The sequence below is a fragment of the Balaenoptera physalus genome (genome assembly GCF_965194825.1).
Source record: "Balaenoptera physalus genome assembly, chromosome: 10".
In the NCBI taxonomy this organism is placed as follows: Eukaryota; Metazoa; Chordata; class Mammalia; order Artiodactyla; family Balaenopteridae; genus Balaenoptera; species Balaenoptera physalus.
The window spans coordinates 62,246,990-62,273,110 of NC_138889.1; the positions used below are offsets into that span (position 1 = coordinate 62,246,990).

The 26,121-nt window shown below is 35.4% G+C and overlaps 1 protein-coding gene and 1 long non-coding RNA gene across 7 annotated transcripts in view; one reads left to right on the top strand and one right to left on the bottom strand.

The window, feature by feature from the left end:
- Positions 1-26,121, top strand: part of FCHSD2 (FCH and double SH3 domains 2) — a 319,223-nt gene that overhangs the window by 110,609 nt on the left and 182,493 nt on the right. The window lies entirely within an intron of this gene.
- LOC309637174 lies at positions 5,617-26,121 on the bottom strand. The gene is made up of 2 exons (XR_014250441.1): positions 8,540-26,121; positions 5,617-8,228 (listed from the first exon to the last, which is right to left on the bottom strand). It is a non-coding gene; the product is annotated as an uncharacterized lncRNA (long non-coding RNA).

Consider the following 26,121-nt stretch of genomic DNA (forward strand, 5'->3'; position numbering starts at 1 on the left):
CCCAGAACTTCTACTGCCAGTGTCCTTGGCCTCACGGTGACACACAGCCACCCCCCGCCTCTGCAGGAGACCCTCCAACACTAGCAGGTAGGTCTGGTTCAGCCTCCCCTGGGGTCACTGCTCCTTCCCCTGGGTCCCGATGAGCACATTACTTTGTGTGTGCCCTCCAAGAGTGGAGTCTCTGTTTCCCCCAGTTCTTTCGAAGTCCTGCAGTCAAATCCCGCTAGCCTTCAAAGTCTGATTCTCTAAGAATTCCTCCTCCCGTTGCCAGACCCCCAGATTGGGAAGCCTGACATGGGGCTCAGAACCTTCACTCCAGTGCGTGGACTTTTGTGGTATAAGTGTTCTCCAGTTTGTGAGTCACCCACCCAGCAGTTATGGGATTTGATTTTATTGTGATTGCACCCCTCCTACCATCTCATTGTGGCTTCTCCTTTGGTTGTAGGGTATCTTTTTTGGTGAGTTCCAGTGTCTTTCTGTCGATGATTGTTCAGCAGTTAGTTGTGATTCTGGTGTTCTTCCATCCATTTACTTTTAATCTGTAAGTGTCTTTGTATCTAAAGTGGGTTTCTTGTACACAACATATTGTTGGATCTTATTTATTGATCTACTTTGACAGTCTCTGTCTTTTATTTGATGCATTTAAACCATTAATGTTCAAGGTGAATATTGATATTGATATGGTCAAATTTATGTCTACTATATTAGTTACTCTTTTCTATTTGTTGCCCTTGTTCTTTGTTCCCTTTTTAGTCTTCCACGTTTTTCTGCCTTTTGTGGTGTTGATTGACCCTTTTACATTATTCTATTTTCTCTCCTTTCTTAGCATATTAGTTATATTCCTCTTTTTAAAGTTTTTTAGTGTTTGCCCTAGAGTTTGCAGTATACATTTATAACCAAATCTAAGTCTGCTTCCAAAAACCGTTATACCACTTAATGGGTAATGTGAGTACCTTATAATAACAAAATAATCCTAATTCCTCCCCGCCATTGCTGTCATTCACTTCACTTCTATAAAAGCATACTTAATATATATACATATATATAAGATATATACATAAGTATGCATAATAGAATACATGGTTGCTATTATTATTTTGAACAAAATGTTATCTGTTAGGTCAATTAAGAATAAGAAAAATAAAAGATTTTATTTTACCTTTATTTATTCCTGCTTTGATGGTCTTCCTTTCTTTATGTAGATCTGAGTTTGTGACCTACATCATTTTCCTTCTCTCTAAAGAACTTCTTTTAACATTTCTAGCAAGGCAGGTCTACTGGCAACAAATTCCCTATACTTTTGTTTGTCAGAGAAAGTCTTTATTTCTCCTTCACTTTTGAAGGATAATGTTGCAGATTATAGAATTCTAGGTTGACTTTTTTTTTCTCTCAACACTTTAAATACTTCACTCTTCTTGCTTGTGTGATTTCTGAGGAGAAATTGGTTTGATTCTTACCTTCATCCCTCTGTAGGTTAAATATTTCTTTCCTTTGACTTCTTTCAGGATTTTTTTCTTTATCTTTCATTTCCTGTAGCTTGAAAATGATATGACTAGGTATAGTTTTTCTGTTATGTATCCTGCTTGCTCTTCTCTGGGCTTCCTGGATCTGTGGTTTGGTTCTAACATTGATTTGGGGAAATTCTCAGTCATTATTGTTTCAAATATTTCTTCTGTTTCTTTCTCTCTTTCTTTTCCTTCTGTCATTTCCATTATGCATATGTTACATCTTTTGTAGTTATCCCACAGTCCTTGTATATTCTGTTCTGTTTTTTTTGTCTTTGTTCTCTTTGCTTTTCAGTTTTCCCCTTTTCGTCTGATATATCCTCAAGCTCAGAGATTCTTTACTCAGCCATGTGTGGTCTACAAGTAAGCCCATCAAAGCATTCTTCATTTCTGTTACAGTGTTTTTTAATCTCTGGCATTTTTGTTTATTTGTTTCTTAAGATTTCCATCTTTCTACTTACGATACCCACTTGTTCTTGCCTGCTATCTACTTTATCCATTAGAGCCCATGACATATTAATCATAGTTTTTTTAAATAGTTGTTGTTGTTTTAAATTCTCAGTTTGACCCTTCTACACTGTTGGTGGGAATGTAAATTGGTACAGCCACTATGGAGAACAGTATGGAGGTTACTTAAAAAACTAAAAGTAGAGCTACCATATGAACCAGCAAGCCCACTCCTGGGCATATACCCGGAGAAAACTATAATTCGAAAAGATACATGCACCCCAGTGTTCATTGCAACACTATTTACAATAGCCAGAACATGGAAGCAGCCTAAATGTCCATCGACAGAGGAATGGCTAAAGAAATGTGGTACATATATACAATGGATTATTACTCAGCCATAAAAAAGAACGAAGTAATGCCATTTGCAGCAACATGGATGGACCTAGAGATTGTCATACTGAGTGAAGTAAGTCAGACAGAGAAGGACAAATATTGTATGATATCACTTACATGTAGAATCTTAAAAAATGGTACAAATGAACTTATTTACAAAACAGAAAGAGTTACAGATGTACAAAACAATCTTATAGTTACCGGGGGGAAAGGGGGGAGGAATAAATGGGAGATGGGATTGACACATAGACAATACTGTATATAAAATAGATGACTAATAAGGACCTACTGTGTAGCACAGGGAGCTCTACTTAATACTCTGTAATGACCTACATGGGAAAAGAATCTAAAGAGCTGTTGACTTTTCAGTCTCTTTAGCTTTTTACTTGATGTTAGGACAGAGTGGGTGACTTACAAGCTTCTTACATGTAGAACCAGAAACTGGGAGCTCCACCCAAGGATCAGTGATTGCCCTTTTTCTTGTCATATGCCTTGGTGAATTGTTATGCTCTTTTTTGTATTTGAATTAGCTTCCAGCATTTGTCCTTTGAAGCTTCAGTGTCATGAAGTCTCTCTGAGAGTTCCTGTAATGTGAAATTTTTTTGTCGGCAGCATTCCTCTGGGTTAGCTCCATTCTTTTCTTCACACTCGCTTTCTTCATTTTATATCAGTATGTTCCCCTTCTCCCTCTGACTGCATATCTAGAATCTCTTTTAAAATGGCAGCAGTATCAACATTCCCACAGTCAGCCATTTCTTGTGTAACTCTTTGACATCTGGTTAGAATTTCACTTCAAGCATTAACACTTTTTATTTCTTTGCTGCACTTTCATCTTTGTTAGCTAATTCCTTCTTTTGATTATACATTTTTATAAAGTGTCATGTGGCTTTATCACTGTAAGACAAAGAGGCAACATAGTTACATCTTTACTGTCTGTGTGTGAACTGGATAACAGATGCACAGTGATCAATCACTGACATACTTTCAAAGAAGTCACTGATCTTGATATGCATCTGTTATTTGCAGTGATTTGTGGTCCAAAGAGCTAGCAGCGAAACCTGTACTTTATATAGTTACTCACGTTTAATGTACCATGGTAACTAAAATTCAAACCGTGTTGTTGGGGGAGTGGTAATCTAAACTACAGTAACTGAAATTTATGTGTGTTGGAACCATGCAGAATGAGGACTGCCTGTAATTTTGATTTCTTTTTCTAGCTTTATCTTACTGACAGTGGCCCCCAGTGTTGAAGGAAGGTGGGAATTGCAGCATCCTTGTCTTGTTCCTGGTCTCAAAAGAAGACCTTTTAATCTTTCATCATTAAGTATAATGCTTGCTGTAGACTTTTTATATGCCAGTTGGAAGTCTTTTTTGTCTTCCATTGTGATTTTTCCTTGGATCAATTGGTTATTTAGAAGTGTGTTTATTTTTTAAACATTATTTTTTTTTGAAATCTGTATACATATATATTTGCACAATCACGAGTGTGAAGCTGATGTAACCTTAGTCAGCCACTACCCGGATGAAGAAGTAGAAAATTTTAGCCCTCCTGAAGCCTCCTTTTGCTCATTCTTATCACTAACCCCTCCCAAAAGGTAATTACTAACTTGATTTTAACAGCTAGGTTTGTTTTGCTTGTTTGTGAACTTATTTAAGTGGAATCATACAGTAAGTACTCTTTGGTTTGGCTTCTTTAGGTCAACATTATATTTGTAAGATTCTTATGTACTGGGTACTACAAGTAAGTTTCATTTATTCTCATTGATGAGAAGTATTCCATTATATAAATTACCACAATTCATTTATCTTTTCTGTTGATAGATCCTTGGTTTGTTTCCAGTTTATGGCAAAATGAAAATTTGTATACATTTTTGTTGGGTATATACCTAGGAGAGGAATTACTGGGTCGTAGGGTATGCATCTCTTTACCGTTAGTAGATACGGCCAAACAGTTTTTCAGAGTTGTTATACAATTTGCACTCCCACCAGCAGCATATGGGTGTTCCAGTTGTTCCATATCTTTGCCACCTCTTGATATTTTGGGTCTTTTTAATTTTAACCATTCTGGTTATTAATTAATCTTTGTGCAAATTATGGAGGGAACCTGTACTAATTGTTTTCTTCTGTGTAGACATCTCCCTGGCCTGGTTGCTGCTTAGCCTCTTGGTTTATTTAATGCTACTCATAACTAGCCTATTAGTTTGAATTTTATGTTCCTGACCTGATCCTAATGTATTGTTTTTGACACCTGGAAGGATATTTTTTCAGTTGATGCATATTTATTAAGCCCCTGTAGCCGTTGGTGCCACTGTCAGAAACAGAACGACACTGGGCAATTTATGCCAGGAGTCTGAGAGAATAATAGATTAGGTATAGGTCCTCAGCAGTCAAGGGAAATGGTTTCCAAACTTTTTAAATGTCTACCCTGTCCTAATACATTATGCATATTGTAAGCATGCACAAAATTGAAAATAAAAAGATAAGGTAAAATAAATAATATTTTTAAATATCTTATTATTATGTTTTCATAGTACCATAATACATAAAAGTTATAATATACACTTTAGGCAAGACTCTGTGGTGGCAAACCAACCTAAAATCTAAGTGGCTTATAATAACAAAGGTTTATATTTTGCTTACTTTATAAATCTGTTGCAGGTTGGCTATAGCTCACTCCCACATTGTCACATCTTCATTCTGGGATTCAGTCTGATGAGATAGCCTCTATCTGGAATATTTGTAAATGGAAAAGAGGGTATGGCAAACCATGTCCTAATTCTTAAAGCTTCTGCTTGGAGGAAGTGTAATGCATCATTTCTACTCACATTTCATCAGCCAAGGCAGTCACATGGCCAAGCCTGATGTCATTGGGATGGGAAAGTGTAGTACTTTCTTAGAGGCAGGGGGAAAACCATCCCCCTGTATATATTTGTTTAATAACAGCCTTATTGAGATATAATTCACATACTGTACGATTCACCCTTTTAAAGTGTACAGTTCAGTGGTGTTTGGTATATTCAGAGTTGTGCAACCATCACCACAAGCAATTTTTGAACATTTTTATCACCCCAAAAAGGAGCCCTGTACTCATTAGCAGTCACTCCCTGTTTCCCCATCAGTCTCTCCAGCCCTTGGCAACCACCAGTTTACTTTCTATCTTTATGGATTTGCCTATTCCAGACATTTTATATAAATAGAATTGTATAATATGTGGTATTTTGTAACAGGCTTCTTTTGCCTAACATACTGTTTTCATGGTTCATTCATGTTGTACATGTATCAGTACTTTATTCCTTTTTATTGATAAGTAATAACCCATTGAATGGATATAGCTATGGATATATCACATTTTATTTATCCATTCATCTGTTGAGGACATTTGGATTGTTTTCATTTTTGGACTCTTATGAAAAAGGCTGCTATGAGCATTCATGTACAAGTTTTTAAGTGAATATGTTTTCAGTTCTCTTGAGTATACAGTTAGGGATGGAATTGATGGGCCATTTGGTAACTCTGTGTTTAACATTTTTAGGAACTGCCAAACTGTCTTCCGAAGTGGCTGCACTATTTTACATTTTACTAGTAATGTACGAGGGTTCCAATTTCTCCACATTCTCACTAGCACTTGGTATTAACTATTTTTGTTTGTTTGTTTGTTTTTAACTTTAGCCATCCTAGTAGAGTGGTAGGGAATATTTTTGAATAGTAAATAGAGTCTGCCATACTTAACTTGGGTGTCTACTCTATACCTACATCAGAATGTATTGAAAACAATTTTTTTTTTTTTCAAACTAAGACCACTTGACTGTTACTGAAATGAATAGCCCAGTTTGCTTTTTTTTTTTTTTAAAGAAATTCACGTTCTTTTATTTATTTATTTATTTATTTATGACTGTGTTGAGTCTTCGTTTCTGTGCAAGGGCTTTCTCTAGTTGCGGCAAGTGGGGACCACTCTTCATCGCGGTGCGCGGGCCTCTCACCATCGCGGCCTCTCTTGTTGCGGAGCACAGGCTCCAGACGCACAGGCTCAGCAATTGTGGCTCACGGGCCCAGTTGCTCCATGGCATGTGGGATCTTCCCAGACCAGGGCTCGAACCCGTGTCCCCTGCATTGGCAGGCAGATTCTCAACCACTGCGCCACCAGGGAAGCCCTTGAAAACATTTTTAAAGAATCAGATATTTCCCTCACTAGAGTGTCAGTTCCTTGAGAGTAGAAACTGTGGCTTATCTGTTTAAATTTAGGGTCAAGGAATGAATGGATGAATAAATGAATGAATGAATGAATTAAAGTAAGGATATGATAAGTGCTATAAGAGACATAAGTAAAATACTTTGCGAAGGTTTACTAGAAGAAAACTGGATCATTTCGAAGCTGGAGCTAAATCATTTTTAAAAGAGTTTTGAATGTTAACTTGTTTCATGGACAGAGTTTAATATATTTTTTAAAATTTATTTATTTTACTTATTTATTTGTGGCTGTGTTGGGTCTTTGTTGCTGCGCACGGGCTTTCTCTAGTTGCAGTGAGCGGGGGCTACTCTTCGTTGCGGTGCACGGGCTTCTCACTGCGGTGGCTTCTCTTGCTGCAGAGCACAGGCTCTAGGTGCACGGGCTTCAGTAGTTGTGGCTCACGGGCTCTAGAGCGCAGGCTCAGTACTTGTGGCGCATGGGCTTAGTTGCTCCGCGGCATGTGGGATCTTCCCAGATCAGGGCTCGAACCTGTGTCCCCTGCATTGGCAGGCGGATTCTTAACCACTGCACCACCAGGGAAGCCTGACAGTAGAGTTTATATTAACTAAATCTTATATTAGTAACACTACTGAGGTTAAAGAAGTTATCTACTTATGGTTGGTTTAATCTTAACAGTACATGTATTTTCTTTTTATTGAAGTATAGTTGATTTACAATATTGTGTTAGTTTCAGATGTACAGCACAGTGATTCAGTATTTTTGCATAGTATATTCCATTATAGGTTATTACAAGGTAATGGGTATAATTCCCTGTGCTGTGCAGTATATCCTTGTTGTTTATCTATTTTACTTATCTATCTATCTATTTATTTATTTATTTATTATTGAAGTATAGTTGGTTTACATTTTAGTAATGTTGTGTTAGTTTCTGGTGTATAGCAGAGTGATTCAGTTATATATGTATATTCTTTTTCATATTCTTTTTTGTTATGGTTTATCACAGGATATTGAATAGAGTTCCCTGTGCTATACAATAGGACATTGTAGTTTATTTTATATGCAGTAGTTTGTATCTGTTAATCACATACCCTTAATTTGTCCCTACCCCCATATTCTTAATTAAACATTAAAAATTTTATAATGTCTTATTTTAAAATAATATATTTGACATCTATGAAGAATATCATAATCTCTGTTTTCAAGCATTTGAGAAAAATCCTCCCTTAAATGAATTTAGGGCAGAAGGACTTGGTCACATTTTCTAGCATAACATGAGTTCTAGAAACTGTTGAGTTCCATGTAGATAAAGTAGGACCATCTTATGCCTTTTACTGAATAAAACAGGTAATGTCCCTTTGTCTTACGCAGGAGGGAATTGAGGAATGAGTAGGGCAAGAGAGGTTAAAAAAAATACTGTTTTGAATCCTGTAGAATAAAAAATTCAACAGCAGTAATATTTGAAATAACATTAATTCCAGAGATAATTGTAAGATCAGGTGTCAGAGCAGGCAACTTTAAAACACTCATTTAGAAACTAAGGAATCTGATGACTTTATTTAAAATAAAAAGCAACCCCCCCCAAATTTTGATAACATAGCGTTAGTTAATAAATGCTAGGGAACAGTGTTCCCTTGTCAGTGTTGTATTTCAGATCTGATGGGTTTCTGTCTTCAGCCTGTTTCATTATGCCCCTGGATGAAAAAGAAAAATACTTTAAGTATATGGAGTAAGAATAGTTCTTATTCAGCTTTGCCAGACAATATTTATCTCATACCTATAAGATGCAGTGGTCAAAAGTTAATACATTTCTGTATATATCTTACTGATAAGGGAAGGTGTAACCAACAGAGGAGATTTGGTATTAATAAGAAGGCAGAGCTGTTCAGCAAGGAGAGGTTGGAGAAGAGGATGGAATAAGCTGTGTATGCCATCTGAGAAATAGACATCAAACACAAACAGATATATACAACCCTCCCAATTGCGCCCCCCGCCCCATACATACAGTATGTAGCCTTTTCAGATTGGCTTCTTTCCCTTAGTAATATGCACTTAAGGCTCTTCCATGTCTTTTCACGACGTGTGTTTGTGTGTGTGTTTTTATATCTCATGCATATTGTGGTGGTACCCTTAGTGAAAGCACTCTGCCTCCAGCAAAAAAAAAACCTGCTTGTTTTTCCACATGACTGCGGAACAATTATAGCTTCTACTAGGAGCCCTTCTCCTGTTCCTGGGAAAATAGCTGGGTTGGCTGGCATTTGCATAATCGTCTTTAGGGCTATTGTGGGCGGGTTTGGGCTGCTGACACAGAGCTGCAGTCTGGCCACCTGTCCAGAACAAATGAACTCGGCCTTTGTGCAACATGATTATCTATTTCTTCATAGTGTTATTTCTGAGTAATGAATAATTTGATTAAAATATTATGAAACCTTTAGGAAATGTTTGTGTTGAACTTAAATCTTCCATTTGGGGGAGAGAGAAATTTCCTGCCTCTTCCACTGGCACTATATATTTCCATGCCACCTCTGGCATAGTTTTGTAACTGCTTTGTGAAATTATCATCATGAATATTAATTAGGGATGTGGGAATTTAAAAAGATACTTCAAAATGATTTGTATTCATTCTTCTATAAATTATAACTTAAGTGTTGTCTAATGTTTTCCAGGAATAATTAATTAAACATTTAAAGTCAGCAAAAGAAGAAGAAATATCTAAGGTCTTGAAATGCTAACCAGTCCTACTTCCTTCATTTTCCTTGATAATGAACCCCATAACTCATTTAGGAAGCTTCTGTCCTAATAATGCACACATTGCTATGTTGACTAATTTTATTAATCATCTATATTCAGCCTGTGATGGGAAATTTTTGTTTTTCTTTTTTTTAAACTTACATGTGGCATAATGTTGATATTTCTTGTACATAATGACCAACTGAATTAAATTTTCATGTTAGAATTAACTTGTAACTGATTGACCCTATAATCATACTATATAAGAAAAGTCTCAATGTCAGAGAAGTGATCAGTGCATTAGTAAGCATTTTTTTAAAAATTACTTGCCAGAGTTATTTGAGGACAAAATTTATGTGGTTGTGACAACCGTCACTTCTCTTAGTTCTCATTAAATATTTATTGAATGAATGAAAGGTTGAATACTGCTAAGAGACATTATTGAGTACCTGTAGTATACACATCAGGTACTTTTTATGTGCTATTTCATTTGATTATTGCAACAATCTATTTTTTGAGGTAGATGGTATGCTTAATTTTTTAATAGACTTTAATTTTTAGCAATTTTAGGTTCACAGTAATTTTGAGCAGTTAAGTTCAGAGTTCCCGTATACCCTCTGCTCCTAACATGCACAGCCTCCCCCTACTATCAACATCCCACACAAGAGTGGTACATTTGTTACAGCCAGTGAACCTCCATTGAGACATCATCATCACCCAAAGTCCATAGTTTACATTCTTCATGTTACACAGTCTATGGATTTTGACAAATGTATAATGACATGTATCCAGCATCATACTATCACACAGAATAGTTTCAGTGCCCTAAAAATCATCTGTGCTCCACCTATTTTCCCTTCCTTCCCTCCTAACCCCTGGGAACCACTGATCTTTTTACTGTCTCCATAGTTTTCCTTTTTCCAGAATGTCATATAGTTGGAATCACACAGTATGTAGCCTTTCAGATTGGCTTCTTTCCCATGGTGATATCCGTTTAAGGTTCCTCCATGTCTTTTCTTGACTTGATAGCTCATTTCTTTTTAGTGCTCAATAATATTCCGTTGTCTGGATGTGCTGCAATTTGTTTAGCCATTCACTTACTGAAGTGTGTATTCACCTACCTGATTTTACAGATGATGAGACTGAAGCTGAGATCAAGTAATTTGCCGGAGTTCACATGTATGATACATGTCAAATCTGAGACCAAAGCCCATGATATAAATCAGTGATCTCTAGAATAGGTTGTTCATACCATTGGGAGTGTACAAGATGGTTATATACACATTAAGGGGTTCTTTAAAAACTCTCACTGTTTGCCTTTGTATGTTGCACTGTACAGCAGTTTTCATCTAAGTGGATTTACTGATGATATGCTCTGAATTAAACTATCTCACAAACTGTACAAATAGCTTTAAAATATCACTGGGAATAATACGAAAATTCATTGAAGATAATTCTAATAATGCAAGAACAAGCAAACACCAAGAAAAGAGCAGAGATAACACTTCTTTTAAAGATACTTCATCAGCTTAAGTATAATGTAAAAATGATGATAGCTCAAACAACCTGAAAAAAGCAAGCCAAAAATAACTTGTGATTACCTGGAAGACCATTTAATAATGGATTTATAACCACTATTATAATGAGGAGCTTTAAACTGGTAACTGTCTTGAGATAGTAGTTATTGGTATATAACGTATGAGACTATCAAATTGGGAAGTTAATTATTGAATATTTATCTCATCCCTTTAAAGCTGTGTTTTTGTTATGTTTTATAATCGATGTAATACATAAATACAAAGCATTGGGGTATTATTTAAAAGTAAATATACATATACTTTTTTTTTTTTTTTTACTGATAGATTGGTGCAGTCAAAAAAGTTTTGGGATCCCTACTCTAAACTGTACTAGTTCATTTTCAAAGATCTCATGCTAATTAAAAAAGTAAATTATCTTAATTTTGTTACCTTCCTCTCCTTTTAAGTTTATCTGGATACTTGTTATCCTCCCTTCCTTGTTTGAAAGAGTGTTCATCTTTCTAATCAACCTTTCATCTTGACCCTAACCCTTTCCAGCTATGTTAACCTTATTTTTATAACTGTTAGCCGTTTTCTCCTGGTTTTCAATCCCTCTTTTTAACACTGGCTCCTTCTCTCAGCCTATGTTTTTCTTCCATTTTTAAATTAACAAACAGAACTTCCCTTTAACATACCTCTTATCAAACTTCTGCCTTCCCTTTATATATTTGTGTGTGTGTGTGTGTGTGTGTGTGAGAGAGAGAGAGAGAGAGAGAGAGAGAGATGTGTTGCTATCCTTGATTGGAGGAGGCAACTATGTTGGAAGAGACTTTAGTACCTGCCATACATGAAATTGTATGAAAGACTGAACTCGTGCTTCATGGAAAGAAAAGCTCAGACTCTCTCCTTAATTTGTGTGTGACGTTTTTCTATTAAAAAAATTTTTTTACAGTTATTTTTCACTGTGTTAAAATACACATAAAACTTGTCATCTTAACCATTTTTAAATATACAGTTCAGTAGTGTTAAGTGTACATTGTTGTACAGTCTCCAGAATTTTTTCATCTTGTAAAAACTAAAGCTCTATATCCATTAAACAACAAGTGTCCATTCCCTCCTCCCTCCAGCTCCTGAAAACCACCATTTTATTTTCTGTCTGTGTGAATCTACCTCATTTAAGTGGAATCATACAGTATTTGTATCATACCTAATGGGTAGAGTAGCTTTTAGATTTTTAAATTTATGATCAGTATTAAGAAATTCTTAATGATAATCAATCTTGATTTCAATTTCTTCCCCCTTCAACATGTGGTTAGTTCCCAGGCCGTAGTTTTGCTTTGGAGCATCTCTTGTTCTTTTCTCTTTCCACTGCTTAGAGCATACAATAACTTCCTAATTGGATCACCCTGCTTTCTCTTTCTCTTTATAATGAATCTTCCACATCAGCACCATGATCATCATTCTAAAATAAAGATCTGATTATTGCTCTCTCCTTTAAATTTCAATGGGTAATTTAACACTTATTGAATGCTTATTAAAATAGCTTTACTTAAACTTTACATGCCCTGTAAGTCATGAATTTACCTCCATTTTACAAATAAGGAAATTAACTGTTAGAGAGGAGATGTGACTTGTTTAGCATTGTACTACTAGAGAGTAATGAAACCAGGATTTAAACTCAGTATTATCTGACTCCCCAGTTCCTTCCGATTTTTATACTTGACACATTTTTTTTATGCGTATCTTTTCCCCTCTCCTTGGTCACTGGGAAGTCCTTTATACTTCCTCCTTCAAGGCCCAGCTCAAACATGACTTTTTCTGTGAAACTTTTCCCTGGCTCTGCTTGTCTCCTCTCTCAAATCTGTCCAGTGGTTTTTGCTCTCTGTTACTTAATAGCACTTTGTACATAACTGTAATAAACCCTTCGCTTGATAAAGGATCATTTAAAAAACAGAAGATAACATGTTGCTTTGTAACAAAGATTTATTAATTGAATTTGTGAAAATTATTCTTTACTGGTATTGTTAGAAGCATTAGGGATGAAAAATTATTTTTGTAGAAATGAGATACCATTATAGATTATCCATATTTTAAGAGAGCATGATGGTGACTGAAACTTTCAAAACAGCTAAATTATGAAACAGTGATTTGCCTAAATCTTTCTCATTTTATGAAGAGTTCAATTTGGAGTTCTATGTTTATTATTCAAAGTTAGATTATGTATAATTCTTCACAGTCAGTTACACTGCTTTAGAGTGAAATACCACCTGTGCGTATACTTAATCCATTGTCAGAACTAACATTGGAGCCTTAGTTTTTTCCTTTTTCACTAATCTGATTCCTAAAGACTAAAGATTCCTTAACCTTAGTTAATGAAAACTCAGTGTTAAAGATATAGATGTTAAATTAAAAACATCTTCTCTGAGAAAGACGCTGTTAAGAGAATGAAAAGACAGACTGAAAGAAAGTATCTGCAAAACATGTATCTGATAAAGGACTTGAATCCAAATTATACAAATACATCTTAAAACTCAACAATAAATAAATAAATGACCCAATTAAAAAGGTCAGGGACTTCCCTGGTGGGCACAGTGGTTAAGAATCCGCCTGCCAATGCACGGGACACGGGTTCGAGCCCTGGTCCGGGAAGATCCCACATGCTGTGGAGCAGCTAAGCCCGTGAGCCACAACTACTGAGCTTGTGCTCTAGAGCCTGCGAGCCACAACTATTGAGCCCACGTGCCACAGCTACTGAAGTCTGCATGCCTAGAGCCCGTGCTCCGCATCAAGAGAAGCCACTGCAATGAGAAGCCTGTGCACCGCAACAAAGAGTAGCCCCTGCTCGCCACAACTAGAGAAAACCCTCACGCAGCAACAAAGACTCAACACAGCCAAAAGTAAATTAAAAAAAAAAAAAAAGTAGGTCAAAGACCTGAACAGACACTTCAACAGAAAAGATACACAGATGGCAAATAAGCATATGAAAGATGTTCAACATCATATGTCATTAGGGAATTGTCAGTGAGATACCACTACATACCTGTTTGACTAAAATCCAAAATAATGACAACACCAAATGCTGTCTAGGATGTGGAGCAATGGATTCCCATTGCTAGTGGGAATGGAAAATGGTATAGCCACTTTTGGAAGCTAAGCACAGTCTTATCACATAATCAAGTAGTTGCACATCTTGATATTTGCCCAAATGTGTTCATAACTTAAGTTCAGACAAAAACCTGTACATCAATGTCTGTAGCAGCTTTGTTCATAATTGCCAAAACTTGGTAGCAAATAAGATGTCCTTTAATAGGTGAATGTATAAACAACTTGTGGTATATCTAGACAATGGAATAGAAGTCAGTGATAAAAGGAACTGAGCTATCAAGCCACCAAAAGACATAGCAGACACTTAAATGCATCTTGTAAACTGGAAGAAGCTGATCTGAAAAGGCTACAATGCTATATGATTCCAAATATATGACATTCTGGAAAAGGCAAAACTATAGAGATGGTAAGAAGATTGGTGTTTGCCAGAGGTTGGGAGGGAGGAGGATGAAGGGAAGATGAATAGGTGGCGCACAGGGTAGTTTTAAAGCAGTGAAATTATTATTATTATAATGCAATGGTGGATACATAACATTGTACATCTGTCAAAACTCATAGAACTGTACAACACAAACGGTGAATCCTAATGTAAACGGTGGCCTTCAGTTAATAATGTGTCAATATATTGTTTCATCAGTTGTAACGCATGTATTACACTAATGCAAGATGTTAATATTAGGACAGTCTTATGGAGCAGGGGAGTATATGGGAACTCTACTTTTTGCTCAGTTTTTCTGTAAACCTAAAAATTGCTCTTAAAAAAAAACTCTATTAATTTTAAAATGTATGTGTTTATTTGTTCACCAAACTGGTTAATGATTTGGTTCAGCATTTATTTACTGAGCAAAGACTGAACTGTGCTAGATTTTTATAGCCCTGTCCTTTAAAGAACTTACAGACATCCCTTAGCCAAAATATATAGTGGTTTGAGATAGTCTGTGGTTATATCAGAGTGAGTTGAGTGCTCAGAAAGTGTTTTAAACTTTGAAAGAAGACCTGGTTTTGAACCCAGGCTTAACTAGCTACGTGATCTTATATAAATTACTTAGCCTTTTAAAACTTCCGTTGCATCTACTGCATAAGGTGGTGGCTTTAAATGTTAGTTGAGTGCAAATAGTAAGTACTCAAATATTAACTCTAATGACTAGTTATGTTTTCCATTCAACAAGAGAAATGAGGAAGAATGGCTCTCATTTGCCTTGAATGTTCAGTCACATTTTGTCTTGTTTCTTCTGGAATGCCCCCCTCTATTTTAAGATAACTAAGGATACAGCTCATGAAATTATTTGCTTGCTGATTTGCTACATTCCAGTTTCTGCTTGAAAAAGGAACTGCTTTTACAGCTGTCTTTGAGATCAAGTGGACAGTTCAATCATGCTGACGAATATAACACTTCTCTTATTGTTTAAAACAACAGCAACTAGGTTGTTTTTCTTCTCAATAAAACCCTTCAGTCAGAAGCTTACAAATAGATATCAGCTAATCCAAGCCTTGAAATCTGACTTTAATTTTAAAAATGGAATAAGAACACAATTTTAATGATGTCTAGTGACTCTTTAATATTCTAAATAAGCCAAAATTAGTATATTTTGCTCTAAAAATCTGTGTCATCATTTGTTTTCCAGTTAATGTTTTAAATATTATAAAATAAATCCCCCAAATTTGTTTTTTGACAACAGATAATATTAATCTTTATTGGAAGATGACTGTAACACACAGTAAAAACTATTGTTTTTCTTACTGAAAGCTTCCAGCAATGTGAAAAGAAAAATTCTCAAAATGTGGGGGAAAGAAAAAACATTCATAAAAGTATAACCATCATTTCGTGGTTAAACAATCTACTGAAAAATGGAAAATGAAGTAAAAACTATTGAAATAGGGGAGAGGTAAGCCTTTTAGTCAGTAGGGTTTTCTCTTGACTAAAGCTTGCATATAAATTGCTTTGGGAATAAATGGAAGAACTCTATAGGCATAAACAAGACTATCTGGAGCAGGGGGAAATGGTTGAAGTGAACTTGAAAATTATTAAATAACTGGCATTTAACATCAGGTAGATTTGGCCTTTTGCCTCCTAAAAGGAAGATACCTTTTACTAAACAAACTTCCAAGTTATACACTCCTATTGGCAACAGCATTATATAAACTGGACATTTAACATGTTCTCTCTGTTTAAGTCCAACAGGATTTTTGCACATACTTTCTCTTATTAAACTGTCGTAATAGCAACATTCAGTGGAGAACTAAGAATATTTCAGTCAGATAACTTTTATACCTCTTTTGTATATTAAGGGAAACACTGTGAATTTTGTGTAAGCACAGTAAATTTACTTATTCCAATTATTATTAGGACATAACTCTCCAAGGAAACATCTTTTTAAATGTGTTTTTATGATTCTATTTTAAGCTCAATGGTAGTAATGGTGCTTTTACTCTGAATTGAGTAAAAGAAAGACATTGGAGGGTCTTTCTTAAAGAACGAGAATAACTTCATAGAAAACTTCTTTGAGAGTAGTTAATTCCTGAGCGCTAAAGAAGAATTCACTATATAAGTGTAAGTGTAAGCTTCAAAGAACAAGTTGGATGCTTAGAAGTGAAAAATTTACCCCACCAACCCTTCTCCCACATTTTCCCTACTATTTTTTCATCACAAATTTTTTTCACCTAAGTTATGCCAAACCCTGGAACGCCCTCTTCCTTTCTCAGTTGCTCAAATTCCTATTTGCTCTTTCAGATCCAGTTCCAGTGTACTTAAGTTTACACAGGTTTTCCTGACATCTCTCACTTTAGGAGAGATAGTGCCTTCTCCTCTTATACTTCTGCTAAACCTAGCATCATTTGTATTATAATCCAACAACCCTTTCTGCAATTAAATAGCCTACCAGTGTATTCATCCCTGAGGGACATACCATCATCTGTCCATTTGTATAAAGCCAAAATCCAAAGGGTCATCTTTGTTGTCTCCTCCCTTCTTATCTCTTCCATAGCTAGACCATTACCAATCATGTCAGTTTTTCCCTGCCAGATACCTTTATAAATCAGTCTGGTTCTCTCTATCTCCAGTGTCTCCACCACAGTTCAAACCCTCATCATCTCTGCCAGAATACTGCTGCAATAGTCTTCTTTGGATCTAAAGAGTCTCTTGTAGACAGCATATAGTTGGATTATGATTTTTAATCTATTCTGCCAATCTCTCTGTCTTTCGATTGGAGACTTTAATCTATTTACATTTAAAGTAAGGATGTACTGACTTCTTTGTCACTTTGCATTATTGTCTCTTTTGTGTTTAGTTGAGTTTTCATAGTGGAACGTTTTAATTTTCTTCTTCCTTTTGCGTATATTCTTTGTGGTTATATTTAACATTCTAAAGTTGTAAAACTCTAATTTGAATTTACACCAGCTTAACTTCAGAAGCATCACAAAAACTCTGCTCCTTTACAGCTTCATCCCTAACCTTTTCATTTATTGATAGGACAGAATTATGTTTTTTTATATTATGTATCCAAAAACATAAACTAAAATTTTTTTGATACATTAGTTTCATATTGTATAAAAAACAATATGTGGAGTTACAAAACAAAGTTACAATAACACTAGCTTTTAGACTAACAATTTTTTAAAGAAATGTATAGTCTCTTAAACCAAGTAGAAAACAGAAAGTGGAGTTACAGACCACTGTTACAATAATACTAGCTTTTATAGTTGCCCATATATTTACCATTAGTGAGATCTTTATTTCTTCATACTGCTTCAAGTTACTGTCTAGTGTCCTTTCATTTCACCTTTGGGATTCCCTTGAGCATTTCTTACAGGGCAGGTCTAGTAGTCAGGAACTCCCTCAGCTTTTGTTATCTGAGAATATTTTAATATCTCCCTCACTTTTGAAGGACAGTTTTGCTGCATATAGTATTTTCAATTGACAGTTTTTTTTCTTTTAGCACTTTGAATATATGGACCCAGTGTTTTCTGCCCTCCTACATTTCTGTTGAAAACTCTGCTGATAATCTTATTGAAGATACCTTGTATGTGGCTATTTGCTTTTCTCTTGCTGCTTTCAGGATTCTCTTTTTGTCTTTAGCTTTTGACAGATTGATTATAATGTGTCTCAGTGTGGGTCTCTGAGTTCATCCTACTTAGAATTTGTTGTGCTTCTTGGCTGTTTATATTCTTGTCTTTTGTCAAATTGGGGAAGTTTTTGACCATTATTTGTATAATTTCACTGTCCCTTTCTCAATTCTCCTTCTAGGGCTCCCACAGTGCATATGTTGGTCCACTTGTTGGTGGCCCAAAGGTTCCTTAGCCTTTGTTCACTTTTCTTCATTGGGGAATAGGGGTTCAACAATGGCCATCTACCTCTGTGTCTGCACCTTTGTGTCTCCACATCCTTGATCAGAAGCAGCAATCAGTGATCAGAGCACAGATCCCTGATATCTGGAGGGCGGGCCCCTATTGCCCACAGTGTCTCCTGCAAGCTGCATGCAGGCTGCTACAGGAACAAGTTCATGGCTGCCTGCCACTGGGCTGGGAGGTGGGGGGTAACTGCTGCTGAGCTAAGTGCAGAAATTGGTTGAAATTAACTTTGTTTAACAGCCAAGCCTTTCTCTGGAAGTTACAACCTTGAAAAAGACTTAAGAGTTCCAAAATAGTTATGTGAGACAGATTCTGTCATTGGATCTGTTGTCTGTGTTGGGAAACAGAATCCTGGTGCTTTCTACTTTGCCATCTTCCCAGAATCCTCTCCTGCAATAGTCTTCTAAGTGGGGATGTAACTCAGAAACAGCCAGATGGAAGAGATGCATAGGACAAGTATGTAGGAAGGGGTGTAGGGCTTCCATGCCTTCTCTGGGTGTGCCACTGTCCCACCACCTCTACATGTTCACCAACCTGGAAGCTCTCTGTACCCCATACTACTGGGGTTTTTATGGAGGCTTCATCATGTGGGTGTGATCAATTATTAACTCCATGTCTAGCCCCTTTCTCCTCTCTGGAGATTAAGAAACAGGGCTAGAAATTCCAAGAATATGGCTTGGTCTTTCTGGTGACCAGCCCTCATCCAGGAGCCCACCAAAAGAGTCACCTCATTAGAACAAAAGACACTGCTATCACCCAGGAAAATAATTGGGACTTAGGAACTCTGTGTCATGAACTGGGGTCAAAGACTAAATGCTAGAACAAAATTCTCCTAGCACCTCTATTTACTGAAGTTTTATGAGCTCTGTGCCAGGAACAGAAACCAACACATAAATATTTTCTTTTATTTCACAAGGTACATAACTCTTTGATTTGGCTCTTTTCCACTTGGCAAAATGAATTTAAGATTTATCCAGGACTTCCCTGGCGGTTCAGTGGTTAAGACTGTGCACTTCCACTGCAGGGGGTGTGGGTTCAATCCCTGGTTGGGGAACTAAGATCCTGCCTGCCGTGTGGCATGGGCTAAAAAAAAAAAAAAAAAAAAAAAAACTTGTGTAAATTAATAGCTTTTATTACTGAATAGTACTCTGTTCTGATGATGTACCATATTTTATTTAACTGTTCACCTATTGAGGGACATCTTGGCTGCTTCCACTTTCATGAATAAAGCTGCTAGAAACATTTGTGTGCAGGATTTTGTGTGGACATAAGTTTTTACATCAGTTGGCTAAATACTTAGGAGTGCTATTGCTGAGTCATATGGGAAGTCTATGTTTAATTTTGTAAGAAATTTCCAGATTGTTTTCCAGAGTGGTTGTACCATTTTACATTTCCACCAGCACAGGCGTGTCCTGTGGCTCTGCATTCTCACTAACATTTGATAGTGTAGTATTTTTTTGGAATAGCTCAAAGAGCTATTCTAATAGGTATGTAGTGGTATCTCATTGTTGTTTTAATCTGCATTTCCATAATGACAAGTGATGTTCAGCATTTTTCATATGCTTATTTGCCATCCTTACATCTTCTTGATGAAGTGTGTGTTCAGATCTTTTGCTCATTTTAAAATTTGGGTTGGTTTTCTCTTTACTGTTGAGTTTTAAGAGCTCTGTATATATTCTGGATACAAGTCCTTTATCAGATATGTGATATGTGTGTGTTTTCCCTAGTCTGCAGCTTGTTTTTTTTTTTTTTTCTTCATTCTCTTAACAGTGTCCTTCCTAAAGGAAAGAATTTAATTCTAATAAAGTTCAGCTTATCATTTTTTCCTTCATGTATCTTGCTTTTGGTGTTGTATGCAGAAACTCTTTGCCAGAGGTCAAAGAGATTTTCTTTTGTGTTCTCCTGCATGTTTTGTACTTATGTACTTTACATATAAGTCTATGAACTGTTTTGAATTAATTTTTGTGTAAGTTATAAGTGTTAATGTTCATTTTTTGGCATATGGTTATCCAGTTGTTCCTGTACCATTTATTGATATAGACTATCCTTTCTCCATCTAACTGCCTTTGTGCTTTGTGAAAAATCAATTTACTATATTTGTATGGATCTATTTGGGGGCTCTCTTCTGTTCCATTGAGCTATGTGTCCATTCTTTTGCTAGTACTACACTGTAACATTATAGTATAGTAATTAGCCTTGAACTCATAATGTGAGTTCTCTGAGTTTGTTCTTGTTTTTCAGAATTATTTTGGCTATTTTAGTACGTTTACTGTTCCATATACATTTTAAAATCAGTCTTTTGATATCTACAAAAAAGCTTTCTGGAATTTTGATTTGAATTGCAATGAATATATAGATGAAATTCAGAATAATTGACATCTTAACAATGTGAACTCTTCTAATCCATTAACATGAGGATTTCTTGGATTTTTTTCATCAGTGTTTTGGAGTTTTCCACGTACAGTTCTGACACATATTAATATTTTGTTAGATTTATACCTGAGTATTTCATTTTCCCCCCAATGCTATCCTAATTTTTTTTTAAAGTTTCAAATTCCAGTTGTTCATTACAGGTGCATAGGAGAACAATTGAGTTTTGTATGTTGACCTTGTATCTTGCAACCTTGCTAAACTTAATTATTAGTTCCAGGAGGGTTTTTTGGTTTTGTTTTTGTTTTGTTTTTTTTTGTAGATTCTTTGGGGTTTTTTACATAGACAATCATGTCATCTGTGAATGGAAGTAGTTTTATTTCTTCCTCTCCAATTTGTATGCTTTTACTTCTTTTTCTTGCCTTTTTGTACTAAGTGGGACTATAAATACAATGTTGTAAAGGACTGGTGAGAGAGGACATCCTTGCCTTATTCACAGTCTTAGGGGGAAAGCATTCACTTTCCATTAGAAGTATGTTAACCCTAGGCTTTTTTTTTTTTAATGTAATCATTTATTATTTTTTTAATTAATTTATTTATTTATTTGGCTGCATCGGGTCTTATTTGCAGCACGCGAGATCTTTTGTTGTGGCGTGCGGGCTCTTTGTTGCGGCTTACGGACTTCTCCTTAGTGGCAGGCAGGCTCCAGAGCACACGGGCTCAGTAGTTGCGGCACACGGGGTCTCTAGTGGTGGCACATCAGCTCCAGAGCACGCGGGCTCAGTTGCCCCGCAGCGTGTGGGATCTTAGTTCCCCCTCCAGGGATTGAACCTGCATCCCCTGCACTGGAAGGCAGATACTTAACCACTGGACCACCAGGGAAGTCCCATTAACTGTAGGCTTTTTGTATATACCCTTTATTAGGTTAAGGAAGTTTCCTTCTGCTACGAGTTTCTTGAGAGTTTTTATCATGAATGAGTGTTAAATTTCATTTCTTTTTTATTCTGTTTCGTCCTCAAATCAAATAGGTCATTTAATATGTCATTAGAACTTGTTTTTTTCTTACATAATTAAATTTAAACAAAATTAATCTTTATTTCTGATAAAAGGAAAAGTCTAAAAATATCTAAATACATGTTTAATATGTAACATGAGATTAATACCTCATTTTATCATGAAATGAATAGAAAAGTAAGTAAAGACAGTTTATTATGTAATTTAAAGTAATATATTGTTTTTTTTACCTAACTTCAATTATATGCTGTACAAGACAATGAAAAATATTTCAAAACTTTGCTTAAGGGGGGGATGTGAAGTTCTCTATTACTATTAAAGCAATTTTAGAATAGTTAAGACATTGTATAATTTACAATCATTGTATAATTTACATCAGTTTGAGAAGTATCCAACTTATGCAGTGGACTTTAATTTTTAAAAGTCATTTACATAATGTTGGGAATTTCATGACAAAAAGGTATAGTATATTATGTAACATGGCTTCCTATAATTTTGAAGTGCCATCTGATGTCATATCCTTATAAAATTTAAATATTAGTTTCTCTGTATGTTAGCAGGGAAAAATGGATACAGAATAACCTGTGTGAGATCCATGGGGCACACTTCTGCTCAGCTTTCTGAGGTAAATGGGCAAAAGGTTAAGCCATCAGTCCATTTCCCAGTGTCTATTGAACAGTGTCTTTCTTTGTGTTGCTTCACTTGTTAGAGCAGTATAGCAAGTGTTATTGAGAGGTGAAACAAAGCAAGTCTTACATCAAACACTGATGGCTTTTTTAAAAGTTGGAATGGGATATTATTGGATGTTGCAAAGAGTATATTGACAGTATATTTTTATGGAAACCACTGCTCCAGAGTAAACTGTATTAGAAATCAAATCAACATTATATATTAGTGATACTTATGTAAATATAAATATTATATCTAATGCATCAGTTTTAAAGAGTAATGTAATGTAAAGAAATGTTGTGGGCCGGGGAAGTGATTTAAAAAAAAAAAAATACCATTTAAAAAAAAATTACCTCCGGTAATTTTTACCGGGTTTATCTTCCTTAGCCAATTACTTGTGGTAGATTTTATTTTCTATACAAGTAAACCTTTTATTCATAAGATGTAGCTTTAAGCATAATGTAAAAGGTAAACCAATTAAGTATAGAATGCTTTCAGAAGCATGAAATGTTATTTAGGACCTTTCTTATAAGGGCCATGGAGTATTTCTTGAGCATCCATGCAGATTAGATCTTGAACAGCTGCATGGAGCACACAGAAGCCATGATTCCTGTCTCTCTGAACTAACTTGAATAAAGTCTTTCATCGAAAGATCTCACTGTTTGTCTATTTCATGAATCCCTCATCTCATCTCTGAAGCACTCCATTCAGTTTAGTACAGTTCAACATTGTGGTTTAGAGCTCTAGAAATTGCTGTTGTAACTTATAATGCACAAAAATAACAAGTTGAAGTAATTTCAAAAAAATTTTAAAGAATTATATAAAATCTACAGTGATTTTGTGGGCAAAGATTTAGAATGATAACTAGGGATTCTAATTCAAACTTAACTAGATTCTAATTCAAACTTAACTGTGACTTTAAGTAAATTTTGTATGTTCTAAGCGTCCAATTTCTCTAGTTATAACAGGGACCAACAGAATTAAGAGAAATAAGTGTGTTGAGATGCTTGTTAGTAAGTTCATTTGTTTTATATAAATTTACAGTGCTGTCATTCTGCCCTCTTAGTCCTTCTCATAATCTGAGGCTCCTATCATATCCCATGTTCTGTAAAAATTGTTCTGCAACCACTTTAGCAGTTATTAAACTGAAAAAGTCACTATCATATTATTGAGATGTAAATTTGTTAAGAAAATATCAGATGATCTTTTCCTCCTCTGGGTACTTGTATCACATATTGCCACTTATTTGGCAGCAACCCATCCGTTGCCTCCCATTTTATGCTGTATGCTTCTTATTCCTGTCTACATATTATGAGTTCTTTGAATTCAGGGATCTTAACTTACTTGAATTTTCATAAAAATTAATATGTACTGCCTTCTAAATATGGAATAAACTTTTTTCATTGCTTCAGAGTATCTACACATATGTTCCCTTTCAGTAATGGAGATGGTCAAATTTGACTATAATTTTATTAAGGAACTTATTTATTTATTGTATAAAAACCATCTGGTCATAATCTTAGAAATCTGATATATGTTTTTTTATTTGAGTATATGAAAATTAGGGAACCAGAGAAATTTTGATCTAAACATTTCTAACTCAGAATGGCAAAAACACAAAAGGAGTTTGAGCATTATACATTAGAAATGGAGTAACGTAGGTGGCATTTATTCGTGCAATCAGGGAACATTATTGGTAGCAACTATATACTAGGCTCTTTGCTATAGCCTGGAGACATAGTGATTAAAAAAAAGAAAGAAAGAAAAAAGACAAGATCGGTACCTGATAGAGCTTATAGTCAGCAAATAGGCAAAGCATATTTGAACCAGACGGTAACAATGTATAAGGATTATGAATACAGTAGGCTGATGTGAGAGAGAGCAACTGAGTGAAGGGTGAGCTACTTTGTATACAGTGATTAGGAAAGCCCTCTTAGAGAAAGATACAAAGTAAGACCAAAAGGATAAGGAAGTACCTAGATTGTGGTCTCTAAATATGGTTTCTCTCTGAAAGTAATCAGAATTCCTTGGAAAACTAGCTTACTGCAGATCTGGAATAGGAACTGTAAAAGAAAACAAAGAAATTATTAAAGTCTATTGGGGTCATGATATGGGAGCCAACTTGGAGCAACTCCCACTGACCACAGATGTAGCATTTGGAGCATCAAGAGAATTGTGACTGCAATAGATTGAAACACATCCATTATTCAAAATATGTGAGTTCATAATGTTACTTTAAAAATTCATTGTTCACTTTTGGACCAAAACTGGACAGTCAAGTATTTATCTTGCCTTTCCTCTAAGAACTGTACCTCAGCATACCCGAACAGTCCAGGAGGGATAGTTCTTTAAAAAAGAATTCAAGCTAATAAATGCAGAAAGAATGATAAACTATTCTCTTTTAATGAAATGAAACCAAACACTTAGGCATTTAAACTTTCCACATTTTTCTTTATATACTTTTGAATATTTTGTGTTCGGAAATTTAAAAATCAGTTTAAAGGAGGGGCAGCAAGAACTCAGCTGGTAGGAATGGGAGTAGTAGGAAGAGATTTCATACAAATAAAGAACGGTGTGAACAAGGTACAGAAGTGAAAAAAAATTCTGTACGTATTCAGGGAAGACTTAGTAATTGTATTCCCCAAAGTGCAAGGTATGTAAGTGGAAGTATTGTGGATATGGAGTTATTTATGAGTTTTCAGAATACATAGGACCTGAAAATAGTGAAACCAAACTATTGCCAAATTCAAAAGGAACTCGAGATTCAAAGGAGCTTCTCTGTAGTTCCTGCTACCCTTTGGGCTCATTGAAATAATGGTAAACAGAAACATTCAACGATGGATTTAATTAAGCCAAATTGATTTGGCAGCAGACCTTAGTAGAAAGGTACCATGTATAGAATGCACCACTGATTTTACTTGGGCAGCTTCTGCTTAAAGTAGGCAGTCAATTAATGTGATTGTTCTTCATCTCAGCGTTTTATTTGTTCTTTTTAAAGTTGCATGTATAGAGATGAATATCCCAAAGTTAATGATTTCTGATCCATTACATTGGACCCTGTTACAGTGTTAGGGAACCACATATGTTTCCTTCTAAAAGTAGTATGCTCTATATTCAGAGTGAGTAGTTTAACCTTTCTTGCCAATAAAATCCTGTACCTATTATGGATACTCTGTTTTGTCCAGGTACATGTTTGTATGGATAACAATAAGTGAGTATTTCTTTGTGAAACTAATTTTTTCATTTTAAGTGATTTGTGCCATGGTATCATTTAAAAAGAAAACAACTCTTAAAGTCTGTCTTGAAAATTACTAGTATGGAATAGCACCAAGGTTTGTCCATTAATTTTACAAGCCAGTGTTTATCTGTCTGCTCCAAATTGAATGTGTTGTAGTCTTTCCTGGTATATGAGTTTGACTGCTGGGATTCAGAAATGCAGTATATGCCGCAGCAGAGGAATGATGGAAAATTGAGATGTCAAGCTGAGTAATCAGAGCTCTGTGGAGGTGGACAGCTGTGTTCCTTGTGATATACCGGGGTAGTTTGTTTTTATGGCTGGTCACATAGTTTGGTGAAGTGGGAAGCATTTCAATTAAGTTTCAATTTTCTCATCTTTATACTCACCTTTTTCCTAAAAATGAGGACAAGAGAAGACTTTGAAAATAATGAAACAAGTTATGGTGTTCTACCATTTATCATTGGTTCTTTACTTCTGAATTAAATTTATATATGGAAAGATGGGATTTGCTAAGTAATGTATTTTAAGGAAAAGAGCTTCCTTTATAGCACAATACTTATTTTATAATTTATATTTTATTATATTGTATATGTATTT